Source organism: Danio rerio, chromosome 1 (assembly GCF_049306965.1).
Source record: "Danio rerio strain Tuebingen ecotype United States chromosome 1, GRCz12tu, whole genome shotgun sequence".
NCBI classification, from domain to species: Eukaryota; Metazoa; Chordata; class Actinopteri; order Cypriniformes; family Danionidae; genus Danio; species Danio rerio.
Genome location: NC_133176.1, coordinates 45,517,107 through 45,531,100, shown reverse-complemented (window position 1 = coordinate 45,531,100; position 13,994 = coordinate 45,517,107). Strand labels below are relative to the sequence as shown.

Below are 13,994 nucleotides of genomic sequence, written 5' to 3'. Positions count from 1 at the left end.
CTGAGAGAGTAGGTCCTCTCTCAAAGGGATCCGCCAGGGGAGGGCCGTCGCGAGGAGTGAGAGCTCTGATATCCAGGTTCGGTTGGGCCAAAGGGGCGCAACTAGCAGAACCTGTTCCTCGTCCTCCCTGACCTTGCACAGAAACTGCGCGAGCAGGCTCACTGGGGGAAACGCATACTTGCGCATGCCCCGAGGCCAGCTGTGGGCCAGTGCATCCGTGCCGAGAGAGCCCTCGGTCAGGGAAAAAAACAACTGGCAGTGAGCGTTCTCGGGGGAAGCAAACAGATCGATCTGGGCCTCCCCGAATCGCGCCCATATCAGCTGAACAGACTCGGGGTGGAGTCTCCATTCTCCAGGGCGTAACAGCTGTCGTGAGAGCGCAGCGGCTGCACGATTGAGCGTGCCTGGGACGTGAATGGCGCGCAGCGATTTCAGCCGCGGGTGACTCCAGAGGAGCAGACGGCGGGCGAGCTGAGACATGCGGCGAGAGCGCATACCCCCCATGCGGTTGATATACGCCGCCGCCGCCGTACTGTCCGTCCTGACCAGCACGTGTTGCCGCTCCAGCACCGGTAAAAAGCGGTGGAGAGCGAGGAACACTGCCAACAGCTCTAGGCGATTGATATGCCAATGCAGCTGGGCACCCTTCCAGAGGCCCGCAGCCGCATGCCCGCGACACACGGCCCCCCAACCCGTGTTGGAAGCGTCTGTTGAAACAACAACATGGCTGGACGCCTGTCCTAGAGGCACACCGGCCTGTAGGAACGAGGGGTCGTTCCAAGGGCTGAGGGCGCGGCGACACAGCGCAGTAACCGAGACCCGGTGTGTGCCCGCGTGCCATGCGCGTCTGGGGACCCGATCGTGAAGCCAGTGCTGAAGTGGTCTCATATGGAGCAACCCGAGCGGCGTGACGGCGGCTGCGGATGCCATATGCCCCAGGAGCCTCTGAAAGAATTTCAGTGGGACCACTAGTTTGCTGTCGAGCTCCCTCAGACAGTTCAGCAACAGGCGAGCGCGTTCCTTGGAGAGGTGCGCTACCATGGTGATCGAGTCCAGCTCCATCCCGAGAAAAGAAATCCTCTGCACGGGGGCGAGTTTGCTCTTTTCTCGGTTGACCTGAAGCCCCAGTAGGCGGAGATGCCGAAGCACCTCGTCCCTGTGCATAATCAATTGCTCCCGCGAGTGGGCTAAAATCAGCCAGTCGTCGAGATAACTGAGTATGCGAATGCCCGCGAGCCGAAGGGGCGCTAGGGCACCCTCCGCGAGTTTGGTGAAGACCCGCGGAGACAGAGAGAGCCCGAAGGGGAGGACCTTGTACTGCCACGCTCGACCCTCGAACGCAAACCGCAGAAATTGGCGGTGGCGTGGAAGAATGGAGACATGGAAATACGCGTCCTTCAGGTCTATGGCTGCAAACCAATCCCGAGGACGAACGCATTGGAGAATGCGCCTCTGCGTGAGCATTCTGAACGGCAGCTTGTGCAGACAGCGGTTCAAAACGCGCAGATCTAGGATTGGCCGTGACCCACCGCTCTTTTTGGGTACGATGAAGTATGGGCTGTAAAACCCACTCTCCATCTCGGCTGGAGGAACCGGCTCGATTGCACCCTTCGCCAGGAGGGCAGCAATCTCCTCTCGCAAGACAGGGGCGGACAGGGGGTTGACCCTGGAGAAATACACGCCCGTAAACTTGGGGGGCCGTTTCGCGAACTGAATCGCGTAACCGAGTCTGATTGTGCGTATGAGCCACCGCGAGGGGCTGGCCCGCGCTAACCAGGCAGGCAGAGCCCTCGCTAATGGAGTCATCGCTACAATCGCTGACGTACCAGCGGTGGGGCAGCGCGGAGTGGGTGTGCTGATCCGGGAAGCACGAGGGTCCCGCGGAAAAGCTGGAGGAGAGCGGTTCGCTCTGGCTCCGCACCCTGACTCCGGAGAGGGGGCTGGAGGGCTGAGGGAAGGGAGACCGTCCCCCCAGCGCTCGTGAGCCACTGGCGAAGCACGTAGAGTCTGCGAGCCGGAAGGCAGCGCGTCCCGGACTGGCAGAACTCGTGCAGTCACATCCGGGGAAGGGAAAAAGTGCTCTTTTACTGATGTTTTGGTGGCACTGAAAAGTACCGTTGTTATCGGGGCCCCGCCCTCCAGCGGGGAAAGAGCAAGTTTCCTCTTCTCCGGATGGCCTGTCTCAGGGACGCTTCGCGGTCCGTTTACCGGACTTAACGGCGCCCTGGGCAGGAGGGGCTGCCTGCTTTCGAGGTGAACGCCGCGCCCGCTTGGCCGGAGGCGCAGGCGGGGGCGGGGCAGCACTCGTTGGCGGGCGCCCTCGGCGAGGAACAGCGTAGGTGGATGGCTCGGCGGGCGGAGCGGGCTTACGGCCACGCCGATAGATGACATTGCCCATCGCATCCGACTGCTCTTTCACCGCCTTGAATTCCTGGGTGAATTCACCGACGGTGTCGCCGAACAGGCCAGCCTGGGATATGGGCGAGTCAAGAAAGCGAACTTTGTCAACGTCGCGCATATCGGCCAGGTTTAGCCAGAGGTGGCGTTCCTGAACCACAAGTGTGGACATCGTCCTCCCCAGCGCACACGCGGCGGACTTAGTAGTCCGAAGAGCATAGTCGGTCGCGGTGCGCAGCTCATGTAATAAGCTTGGGTTGGACCCGCCCTCGTGCAGCTCGGCCAGCGCCTGCGCTTGGTAGCGCTGGTAGGTGGCCATCGCGTGCAAAGCAGAAGCAGCCTGGCCCGCAGCCTTATAAGCTCTGGCTCCGAGGGAGGCAGACAACCTACAGGCTTTGGACGGGAGGCGGGGCAAACCCCGCCACGTAGAGGCGCCGCGCGGACAAAGATTGACCGCGATAGCGCGCTCCACTGACGGGATCGCCTCATACCCCCTGGCAGCTCCGCCGTCAAGGGCGGTGAGGGCGGAGGCACTCGCAGCACGGGCAGAGAAAGGTGCCCTCCAGGACTGCGTGAGCCTACTGTGCACTTCCGGGAAGAAGGGGACGAGAGGCTTCGAAGGCTTCGCCTTCTGGTCCTCTACGTAGCACCCATCCAGTCGGTCCGGCCGCGGAGCTGGGGGATAAACCATCTCCAACCCCACGGCCGAAGCAGCCCGGGAAAGCACGGCTAACATGTCCGCTTCAGGATCCGATTTGACAGCGCTCACCTGCCCGGAGGGGGCGAGCGGGTCCGGATCTTCGTCGGACAGTGAAAGCCCACCCTCCGATGCCGCGGAGGACATCTGATCTCCGGTGTCAGCGAGTGTGAGAGCTACCATCTGGTTAGACGGATTACTCTCACCACCCGAAGCTTGGATGGAGCGCCGTGAGGAGCGAGAGGTCCGCGAGCCCGTGGGCGGCGGATTAGCTCCCGCTGAAACCCTCAGATCTGCCCGAGCGCCCGCTGCTTTTTTAGAACAGGAGGCAACTGGGGTGGCTCGCTCTCTTGCGAAAGTTAGCCGCGATCTTAGCTGTGCAACGGTCATGGCATCGCAATGACGACATGAACCGCCCGCGAGCACCGCATTAACATGCTGGACCCCCAAACATGCAATGCAGTGATCGTGTCCATCATCCGGAGACAGGAAACCCCCGCATCCAGAAACGCACAGTCGGAGCGCCATCCTGAAAAGGACGTGCTGCACGACTGTGTTGCTCTTTTAGGAAAGTTGCAACTATACGCACCGCTCTGGAGGACCGGACCCAAAGAACCGCAGGCAAGGGAGTAACCCAGCTCGACCGTCTGCCACCGCGAAGACCTCTGGACCGGGAGACACACTCGTTCGCTCTGAAGTGCTGATCAGCAAGAGGAACCCTCATCGACTCACTCAGAAAGGATCTGAAGCGAAAAGGATGGCGTCTGCTGGCTTCAGGTGTGCTTATATGCTGAGATGATTGCAGATGTCGCACACCTGCGCAAGCTTACGCTGCCAATTAATTTCATTCATTGGCCCGTTCAATACTCTCCAGATAAGCGGCTTCTGATCCGAATCCTCCCATTCATTCATGGCACTGAAGTTCCCCAACCGAAGGGGAACCTAGGCTGCTGTTGGTAGAAGTGTTAGAGAGCCAGCAGGAGACACTCAACCTGCAGTCTGTGTGACTCCTAATGCCCCAGTAAAGTGAAGAGGACAATATAATGACAGTGAGCGTTGTGTTTTGGATGAGACGTTGAACAGAGGTCCTGGCTCTCATGGTCAATAAAAATCCCATGGCATTTCTCTTAAAAAGTAAGGGTGTAGCCCCAGTGTCCTGGCCAAATTTCCTCCATCAGCCCTTTACCATTATGGCCTCCCAATCATCTCCATCCACCAAATTGGTTCTATCACTATTTCTTCATTCCATCTTTAGCTGGTGTCTGGTGAGTGCACTGGCGCCATTATTGTGTGGCTGCTTTCGCTTCATCCAAGTCTATGCTGCACACTGGTGGTTTTGTGGAAAGAGACCCCCCAATGACTGTGAAGCGCTTTAGGTGTATTTATCCATACATGATGCATGACCTATATTTAATAGACATTACATTACATTATATTACATTACATTCAACAATCACAAAATAGCCAAACACTGGAGGGTATGCCTATTTATCTGTAGTATTTACATGTAAATTAAACACATAAAAGAAATGGTCAAATAAATACCGGTGATTTTCACGTACCACATACTGACTCTGTTTACATTTACATTTTGGTAAAATGGCCATTTTGGTGTGCGTGAGTGCCACCACATTACAGTGAACTATGAGATTGCTATATGAAGTTCTGTTCATTAGCCATCTAGCAAGAATCAGTGACTGAAAACACAATTTTCGAGAACCACCACTCAAACTAGAAACCCTCCAACCATGACACTTTAGGTTAGTGACTATTTAACTTCCATTTGCAAGAGGGAATGATAAAAACATAGGCGTTTTCAATCATGCTGTCATTGGCTGGAGCGCCGGCCTACATTTTCTCCTGCATCTTCAGATCCTGCATACAGATACTTATTACAAAAAACATATGCACGTACGAAGCCCAGCTCCAAGCCCTTTGAACAGTGCTAATGCAAGCAGGTGCTTCATGATTAAGGTAGACATCAGAGCTACAGGATCAGCTCTGCATAGCAGGAGGGAGAAAACTTTGCCTGACTGAGGGAAAACTTGAGAGAGTAAAAAAAGCTTTCAAACTGATGGCAATGTGGAAGAAAGTGTGTGAGAGTGTTTGCGATTTCCCCAGAATCAACTTTACAGTTTTTTACTTCTGTTCTTTGTATTCAAGGTCTTTATTTCAAATCTCTGACAGAGAATTTTTCAGGAACGCAAGTGATGAAACATTTATGAATCTGAACACTTGAACAAAGCTCAATGTGAATGAATCTTTCATTAGATGCATTACATATCAATTTGATATGACAATTAAATACACACACATTTAGTTTTTAATATTGAGTTATATTTAATTTTATCCATAAATGTAAGTGCCTTATAACAAAGCTTGTTTAATTTTGTTTATTTTTTTTTGGAGATTCTAGAAAGTCTGTATATATTTGGGATGGATGGATGGATGAATGGATAAAATAGCAAAATAAATTATAGAATGAACAAGTGCATGTACAATATATAAGATGGATGGATGGATGGATGGATGGATGGACGGATGGATGGATAAAATAGCAAAATAAATTATAGAATGAACAAGTGAATGTATAATAGATGGATGGATGGATGGATGGATGGATGGATGGATGGATGGATGGATGGATGGATGGATGGATGGATGGATGGAACAACAAAATTAAAGAATGAACATGTAAATGTACAATAGCTAGAATGGATAGATGAATGGATGGATGGATAGATGGATGGATGGATGGATGGATAAATTAGCTAAATAAGTTATAGAATGCACTAGTGAATGTACAATAGATGGATGGATGGATGGATGGATAAATTAGCTAAATAAGTTATAGAATGCACTAGTGAATGTACAATAGATGGATGGATGGATGGATGGATGGATGGATGGATGGATGGATGGACGGATGGATAAGATAGCTAAATAAATTATAGAAAGAACAACTGAATGTACAGTGGTTGGATGGATGGGTGGATGGATGGATGGATGAAACATCAAAATTAAAGAATGAACAAGTGAATGTACAATAGATGGATGGATGGATGGATGGATGGACAAACTAACAAAATAAATTATAGAATGAAAAAGTGAATGCACACTATATAGAATGAATAGATAAAACAACTAATTAAATTAAAAAACGCACAATTGAATGTACAACAGAAATGGATGGATGGATGGATGGATGGATGGATGGATGGATATATGTATGTATGTATGCATGTATGTATGATGTTTGGATGGATGGACGGATGGATGGATGGATGGATGGATGGATGGATGGATGAATGTATGTATGGATGGATGGATGATGGATGGATGGATGAACGGTTGGATAGATGGATGGATAGATGGATGGATGGATGGATAGATGGATAGATGGATGGATGGATGGATGGATGGATAAAACAAAAAAATGATAGAATAAACAAGTAATTGTATAATAGATTGTATGTATGTATGTATGTATGTATGTATGTATGTATGTATGTATGTATGTATGTATGTATGTATGGATGGATGGATGCATGGATGGATGGATATATGAATGATGGATGGCTGAACAGACGGACTGATGGATGGATGGATGGATTGATTGATGGATGGATGGATGAAACAACAATAGCAGCACCCTTTCTCCAAAAGCTAAAACATCTCCTCATCTCTATACTTATAATAAAGTTAATTTATTCTTATTTGTTTCAGATTATTTAACATTTGAAGTGGATCAAAGTATTATTATTGTTTATATACCAAACTTCTACATACTGTATAGGTTAACTCAACTTAACATATATATTTTACACACACACATATATAATCTCGTAAACATTTTACATATTTTCTAAGCTAGTTTTGTTGTTGTTTTTAATTTACTATTTACATTTATTTAAGCATTTTTATTTATTTCATATTTTATTATATTCTGGGGTCAATTCTGGTACCAGTTCAACATGTACTCAATGAAAGCAAACATGATGATGTGCTAGAATGGTGTCATATGATGCTAAAAAAGTATTTTAGCACCAAAAAAGTTGTCTTAAACTTTTCCATTAAATGAAATGTGTTACCCCATCTCTTTAACATACAGTCTAAAAGTCTGGAGTGAGAAAAATCAGCATGAGATCAAGCCATCATCCGCTGTTTGCCTCAGTCACGGTTCTTCACTTGTCAGTGAGCTGCACGCACTAAAAAGGGATCTTTAGGCATTACCAGTCTTTTGTGCTCAAACTGTGTCTCGTTTTTCCTCTTTTCAGATGTAACTGTCAGTGAATCCTCAAGAGAGTTTCTATGTCAAACACACACACACACACACACACACACACACACACACACACACACACACACACACACACACACACACACGCACACACACGCACGCACACACACACAGCTCTTCTGCTCACTTTTACACCAATTTTACACCTTCAAATTGGTGTAACAATTTACACAACACACACAAAAAATGTGTCTTTTCAGCACCTTACAGAAACCCTCCTCTTATCAAGAACCATACTTCACTAGTAGGGGTATACAGCTCCCTGAGGATAAAAAAAGTCATTGAAGTTTCATTGTAAGCTCTTTGGTGGAGTATAACGTTTACTGGGTCTTTTAAAGTGGTAGGTTTTGACACAGAAAGGAATCTGTGATAAGGTCACAGACACTGATGAATTGTAAGCCACTCTTACAATAATTATTAATCTTAAATTAAACAAATTATATTAATAAATACAATAAACATTAAATATGCGCTACACATACTCTTTACAGTACAGCTAAATCTTGAAAAAATAACAGTCAATAACAGCAGTAAGAGAAATGTATGCTCACACTCTATTTTGATGTTCCGTTTGTTGAATTTAAGTCACATTGGATCTACATACCAACTAATAATCATTAGATTATAAGTAGATTGTTAGGCTGGGGTTAGGGTAAGTGTGAGTTGACAATACTTGCAAAGTTTCTTATAGTCAGTTAAATGTATATTAAAGGAGCATATCAACAAATATTAAGCAGACAGTCTACTAATACTCAAATGGACCATCAAAATAAAATGTTACCCAATGTACACTACTCTTTTGCTGTCTATTATATAGTTTATTCATTTACTAATTATTATTTTTTTTTTTTAAAGACACAAAGAAAGGGCAAAGACTGTATAGACTAGTGTTAATAGTTTACATAAATGAGGAAAATACTGTCTAGACTATGTTGTTTGTACACTGTAAAACCCAAAAGTCAACTTTATCATATGAAATGAGTGTAGTTAACTCAAAATTGGCTGAAAGTTAATTCTACTCATTTGAAAAGAAATTTGAACTCAGTGTTTAAGGTAATGAGTTAATTAAATACCTCATTATTTAACTTAAACAGAGCAAGTTTACAGTACTCATATAGATTAGCTTTTTTAACTCGGTTTGAGTTGCCTTAACTTATTTTACAGTTGGTTTTACAGTACTCAGTTGGTTTATCTTCTCTTCATTTATTGGGTTTTACTGTGCTTAAATTGCTTCGTTTACTCAAATAGATTAGGTTCACAGTACTCATTAGGATTAGCTTTTAAACTTAAATGGTTTATTGCAATCAAACGGCTTGAGTTACCTTAAATTATTGGGTTTTACAGTGTAGTTTAAATAAATAGTTAATGTACAAGATGAATAGAGTGTATATTTTTCAAACTTAATTTTACAACAGTGATATTTTATTTTCACTGAATAATTATTGTAGTTAAATTACTATTGGTTTTAAAGTATATTTATTTTCAAGTGATTATTTTTGTTGAGTTTTGTATTTTTCTTTTATTACTATTTGTTAAAGAGAGTGTGTCTGTGTGTGTATGAGAGTGTAGTTGAAGGCTAAATTATTAGGATTTTTTTTTTTTTTTCAAATAATTAGTGATGGTAAATAAAAAATTCACAGTATGTCCTATATATTTTTGTTTTATTCTGGAAAAAGTCTTATTTATTTTAGTTTAACAGGAATAAACAGTTTTAAACCATTTTTAATTTTAATTTCATTACCCCCTTAAGAAATTATTATTTTCAAATTGGCTATAGAACAAACCACAAATCCAATGACTTGGCAAATGAACCTAATATTGATTTGATATTCAGTGTTTGAACTTTCAGTTGTGAAAATTAATCCACACTGAACTGAAATAAACTGAACTTCAACTCTAAAAACTGGATTGACAGTTTTAATTTACTTGAACTTCTATATTAAGCAGCTTTGACACAATCTACATTGTAAAAGCGCTATAGAAATAAACACCAATTGAATTTAATTGAATAACTTGCGTAGTTAACTTAAACTAACCTAGATAAACTTTCAATCACACCTTTTACTGGTATCTAAAAAACATCTTACTGTCATCATGACAAAAACAAAAGAAATTAAAGCTGCAAGCTGCGATAAAAGGGACCTCGCACCCAAGCTCACTGCCGCCCAGTGGCCTTAGGATGACAGTGAACAGTGGACAAAGATAATTTAAGCTGATATATGCGGGATTTTTTACAATTTAGCATCACAAAGGCTTTTGGACTAAACTAACAGAATGTGGATTCGATGTCATAAACATTTGTAGGAGGAGTTAGATACACTGTATACATAACATTTCCTGTTACCAGCAGGTGGCGCTAAAACTATAACTAGATATTGGCATGTAACCGTTTTTAAGTCAGGACTGTTACCCAACATGTGAATTTCGAGGCAGATTGGACACTGCATGCCTGAGTTATAACAACTTCAAAATAACAAAATATCCGACTTCCTGTTGGGTTTGAGATTTTGATCCAGACTTTTCTTGTAGGTTTTGGCATGTTTGACATGTGTGCCAATTTTCGTACGTGTGCATGAATCGTAGCTTGGGGGCCAATCTGTCCAATGTGCATAGGTGGCGCTGTCAAGTCATTTTGCCACACCCACTTCCAAAACCTTGTGCAAACCTTTCGTGCAAAGTTTTGTGAGTTTTCGGGCATGTTTAGACCAACAAAAAGGCACATCATTCTTGAGAAGAAGAAATTAGTTATTAAAACATATTAAAAGTAAAAGTGCTCTCCATTAAACAGCCCTTGAGAAATATTTTCAAAAGAATTCACATTCACAGGACGGCTAATAATTGTGACTTCAACTGTATAAAAACAAAAATGCTTTGCTATTTTTCCAAGTTTAGCTGTTCAATTGATGCTAACAGAGGAGGAAAAAACACTTCATGAACAATAAAACAGACTTCACAGCTATTTTGCAGGAAAGAAAAAGGGGTCTTTTTTCACAGTGAGCTGACCAGTATATCACACAGCCTCCTCCAGTAAAGCCTGCCGGAAGCAAGCTGCACAAGATCTATTTCAGTTCCATTATCACCGAATAATGCTTCAATTATCCTGCGGAAATGGGAAGAGGAATAATTACGCTATTTGTGCCTGGTTGCCAGGATGATAATAACAGCAGTCATAACGAGGAGCGTGAAATGGCAGAAATGCCACACTTTCACACACGCATATTCAACACACTGGAACAGAACAGGTTAGCAGGCTTTTTGGCTCAAATCCATTTGTTTGTATGTGCCGAAATATTCTTGTTAACTAAGACTTGTTAACTTTATTTTAATGTGTTATTCTGTTTAATCACTATTAATTCTGTGTCAAATATCATCAAACTGTCTTAAGTACAAGTCTAGGCATTTTAAATTAGTTTTTAGACAATATGTGAATGGTTAAACTGATAAAAACAAATATTAAGCTCAAAGGCATAATTGTAAATAATGATCATGATTTAATCATTTGCAGTAGCACAGACCAAGAAAACATCAACTTATAAACTAATAACTTAAACTTTTAAAAAAATCAAGAACATTTTTCTCTGTTAAAAGAAAATACTGAAAGAATTTGGTAGGGATGGAAAATAATTTAATATCAATATATATCGCACTAGATTTTTTTTTTCAAAACCAATGATATGATTTTTAAACCCATTTCTGATATTTTGATATATATATTATTATATACTTAATTAAGTATTATATACTTCACTGTTGTTCACCTTTTTTTTTGACAAGCTAATATCACAAGTTTGATTTCCAAAATAAGAGACACCAGATTGTTAAAGCTGTACTAGAGACCACACAATCTAGCAGGGAAGATGATTCATTTCAGCAAATAGAATTTTCTTTGAAATAAAACTTTTGTTTTTTAAGCACTAAAAATAAAACATTTAAAATTCAATGTTGTTCTCCTCCATTACATGTTTTTTTAAACAAATTCTCCTACATAGTATACTTAAAATCAATGTTGAAATAATTACCCTAAATTCTGAAACCTATTTATCATTACCGCACCAATGTTTATTAAGTGTTATTTATATATTTTTAATAGTTTGCCTTTCAATGCATGTGCATAATCTACAAATTATGTCCTATCAGGTTAGCCACATTATTTTGAAAATACATCCAGTTTTATTAAAATATATTAAAATAAGTGATGTCAGTTGTGTAAGGTGTTTCGTTAATGAGAAAAAACAATAAAAATAAAAAACTGTTGATTTAAAAATAAATGTAATTTCAAAACTGATAATAATCCATTTTTTTTAAATGTCAAAGTGAATTAGCTTTTTTAACACAGTTGATTTTGCATCTCTGGGAAACATCCACACACACTCGTTCACACTCATACACTATAGACAATTTAGCTTACCCAATTCACCTGTCCCACATGTCTTTAGACTGTGGGGGAAACCTGAGCATTCGGAGGAAACCCTTGCAAACACAGAGAGAACATGCCAACTCCACACAGAAACGCCAACTCACCCAGCCGAGGATCGAACCAGCGTCCTTCTTGCTGTGAGGTGACAGCATTACCTACTGTGCCACTGCGTTGCCGTTACTTTAAACATTTTTTCTTTAATTTATGTTTGACAATTTTTTGACTACATTTTCACGAGAATCACCCTGCTATACCTGGACTTTATGGTGAAGTTAGGGACAGGATGAAGGAGCAACCTAAGTCAGTGTCATATTTTTGTCTTGTTTGTTGTTTATATGAATAATCAGCCTGTTCTAGTTTAAATGGAAAGATATTTTTAATAAGCTGAGTCTGAGAGTTTATAGTGATATTTCACATTTCTTGTTTGTAAAGGCTAAATACAAATAAAAAGTAAACATACATTTTTTGTACTGTTTTATTTATTTTTTTTACGTTATAAGAGCCTGGCGGTATTACTTTGCAAATTCAGTTTGCAAACATTTGTAGGTACAGACATCCATTGTGTGCGGTCTTAGCAGTTTTTTTCCTGGCTTTTTAATATTGTCTATATCCATATCAGAATTATATTGTATCGACCAAATTTAAGAAATATATTGTGATATACATTTTTTCCATATCGTCCAGCCCTAGAATTTGGTAAAAGTTTTTTTTTTTTGCTTGTTAGTTTTTAACTGTATGTATTAGTAGCATGTTTTTGTGTCAACAATAAAATGCAGCTATAGTCATATTTAATGTCAGTATTTTTGTCATAGTTTCCAATAAAAATCATCATTTCTGTTAATTAACATGAACTAATTGTGAGTTAATGAGTTAATCATGAGTTTCATTCTTAAAAATCTATGAAACGAGTTAAATAATTATTTATTTTTTTTATGTCTAATTTATTAAAAATACTCCCATATTTTATTTCCTTTTTAGCACCAAAATCTGTTAAGAAAACCCTTGGCTGAATAAAAAGTCACAATACTGTGACAAATGAGTAAGACATAAGCAGACAGGCATAAAAAAAGGCTTCAGAAGCAAATATACTGGCTATTGCACTTCATATCATCAGACATAAGCCATTTATCATGGCCTACAGTTCACAGCAATCCATTTAACAATCAAGTCAATCTGCCTTAATAGGAAAATATCCATTTTATGCAATTTATATACAGGTCAGGGAGCATGATAAATCGCATTTTATCACATTACCTTAAAAAATCGAATCATACCAGATTAACGAATCAAACTGACAAACCTCATATAAATAAAGATAAATGTCTGAGCTGTAAACCTGTGATGCAGTGTGACGCTTAAACAGTAGAGAGGATTAAGACAGCTTAATGAGGCCAAACTCATCGTGACCCCAACACACAGACACACACATTCACACTTGTACATCTATCTTTATGGGGACTTGCTATAGATGTAACAGATACGTAATAATTATAAATAGATGTAATAATATACAGTACAAAACTGTATATACTTTCTTCCTACCCCTAAACCAAACCCTTACAGGAAACAATCTGTATGTTTACTGTACATTTTCAAAATACTTGATTCCATTTTATTTATGAGCCGTTTATATCATGGAAGCCAAAACAACGTCAAAGTCAAATTTACTGGTATTTCTATTCTAGTGGGGACATTTAGTCCCCACATTATCAAGAATACAAGGTAAACACACACACACACACACACACACACACACACACACACATTTAAGCACAGAAATGTAAAGCTAGCACAGACAGTTCTAACTTCTTTTGTCCACTCAAACTCCTTACGCTGACCTCCATACTGGTGTATTGTCTTTTGAAAAGTGGATATATCTGAGACTGAGGCAGACAGTCAATAACAAATATAAAAAATGGATAAAAACTTAACGATGTCACCAATTTTTTGACAGGATATATGAGGACAACAGAGCTATCAAAGAGTATTGCATATTTCTGCCTGGCATCCTAAATTTAAACCCCGAGCCTGAACTTCTAAGCAGCCCGCTCCCAAAGATCCTGCCCTGGAGCGGAGAAGATTAAAGCTTAGATTAACCCACGCTAAATATCAGACAAGCAAATCATTCAATGCCTGCAAACACACATCCCCTGCAGTGCCCATGCAGCTTAAACCCTGAAAAT

The 13,994-nt window shown here is 41.6% G+C and overlaps 1 protein-coding gene across 3 annotated transcripts in view; it reads right to left on the bottom strand.

Moving 5' to 3' along the window:
* Window positions 1–13,994, bottom strand: part of ctnna2 (catenin (cadherin-associated protein), alpha 2) — an 814,561-nt gene that overhangs the window by 762,875 nt on the left and 37,692 nt on the right. The gene's annotated exons all lie outside the window — the stretch shown is intronic.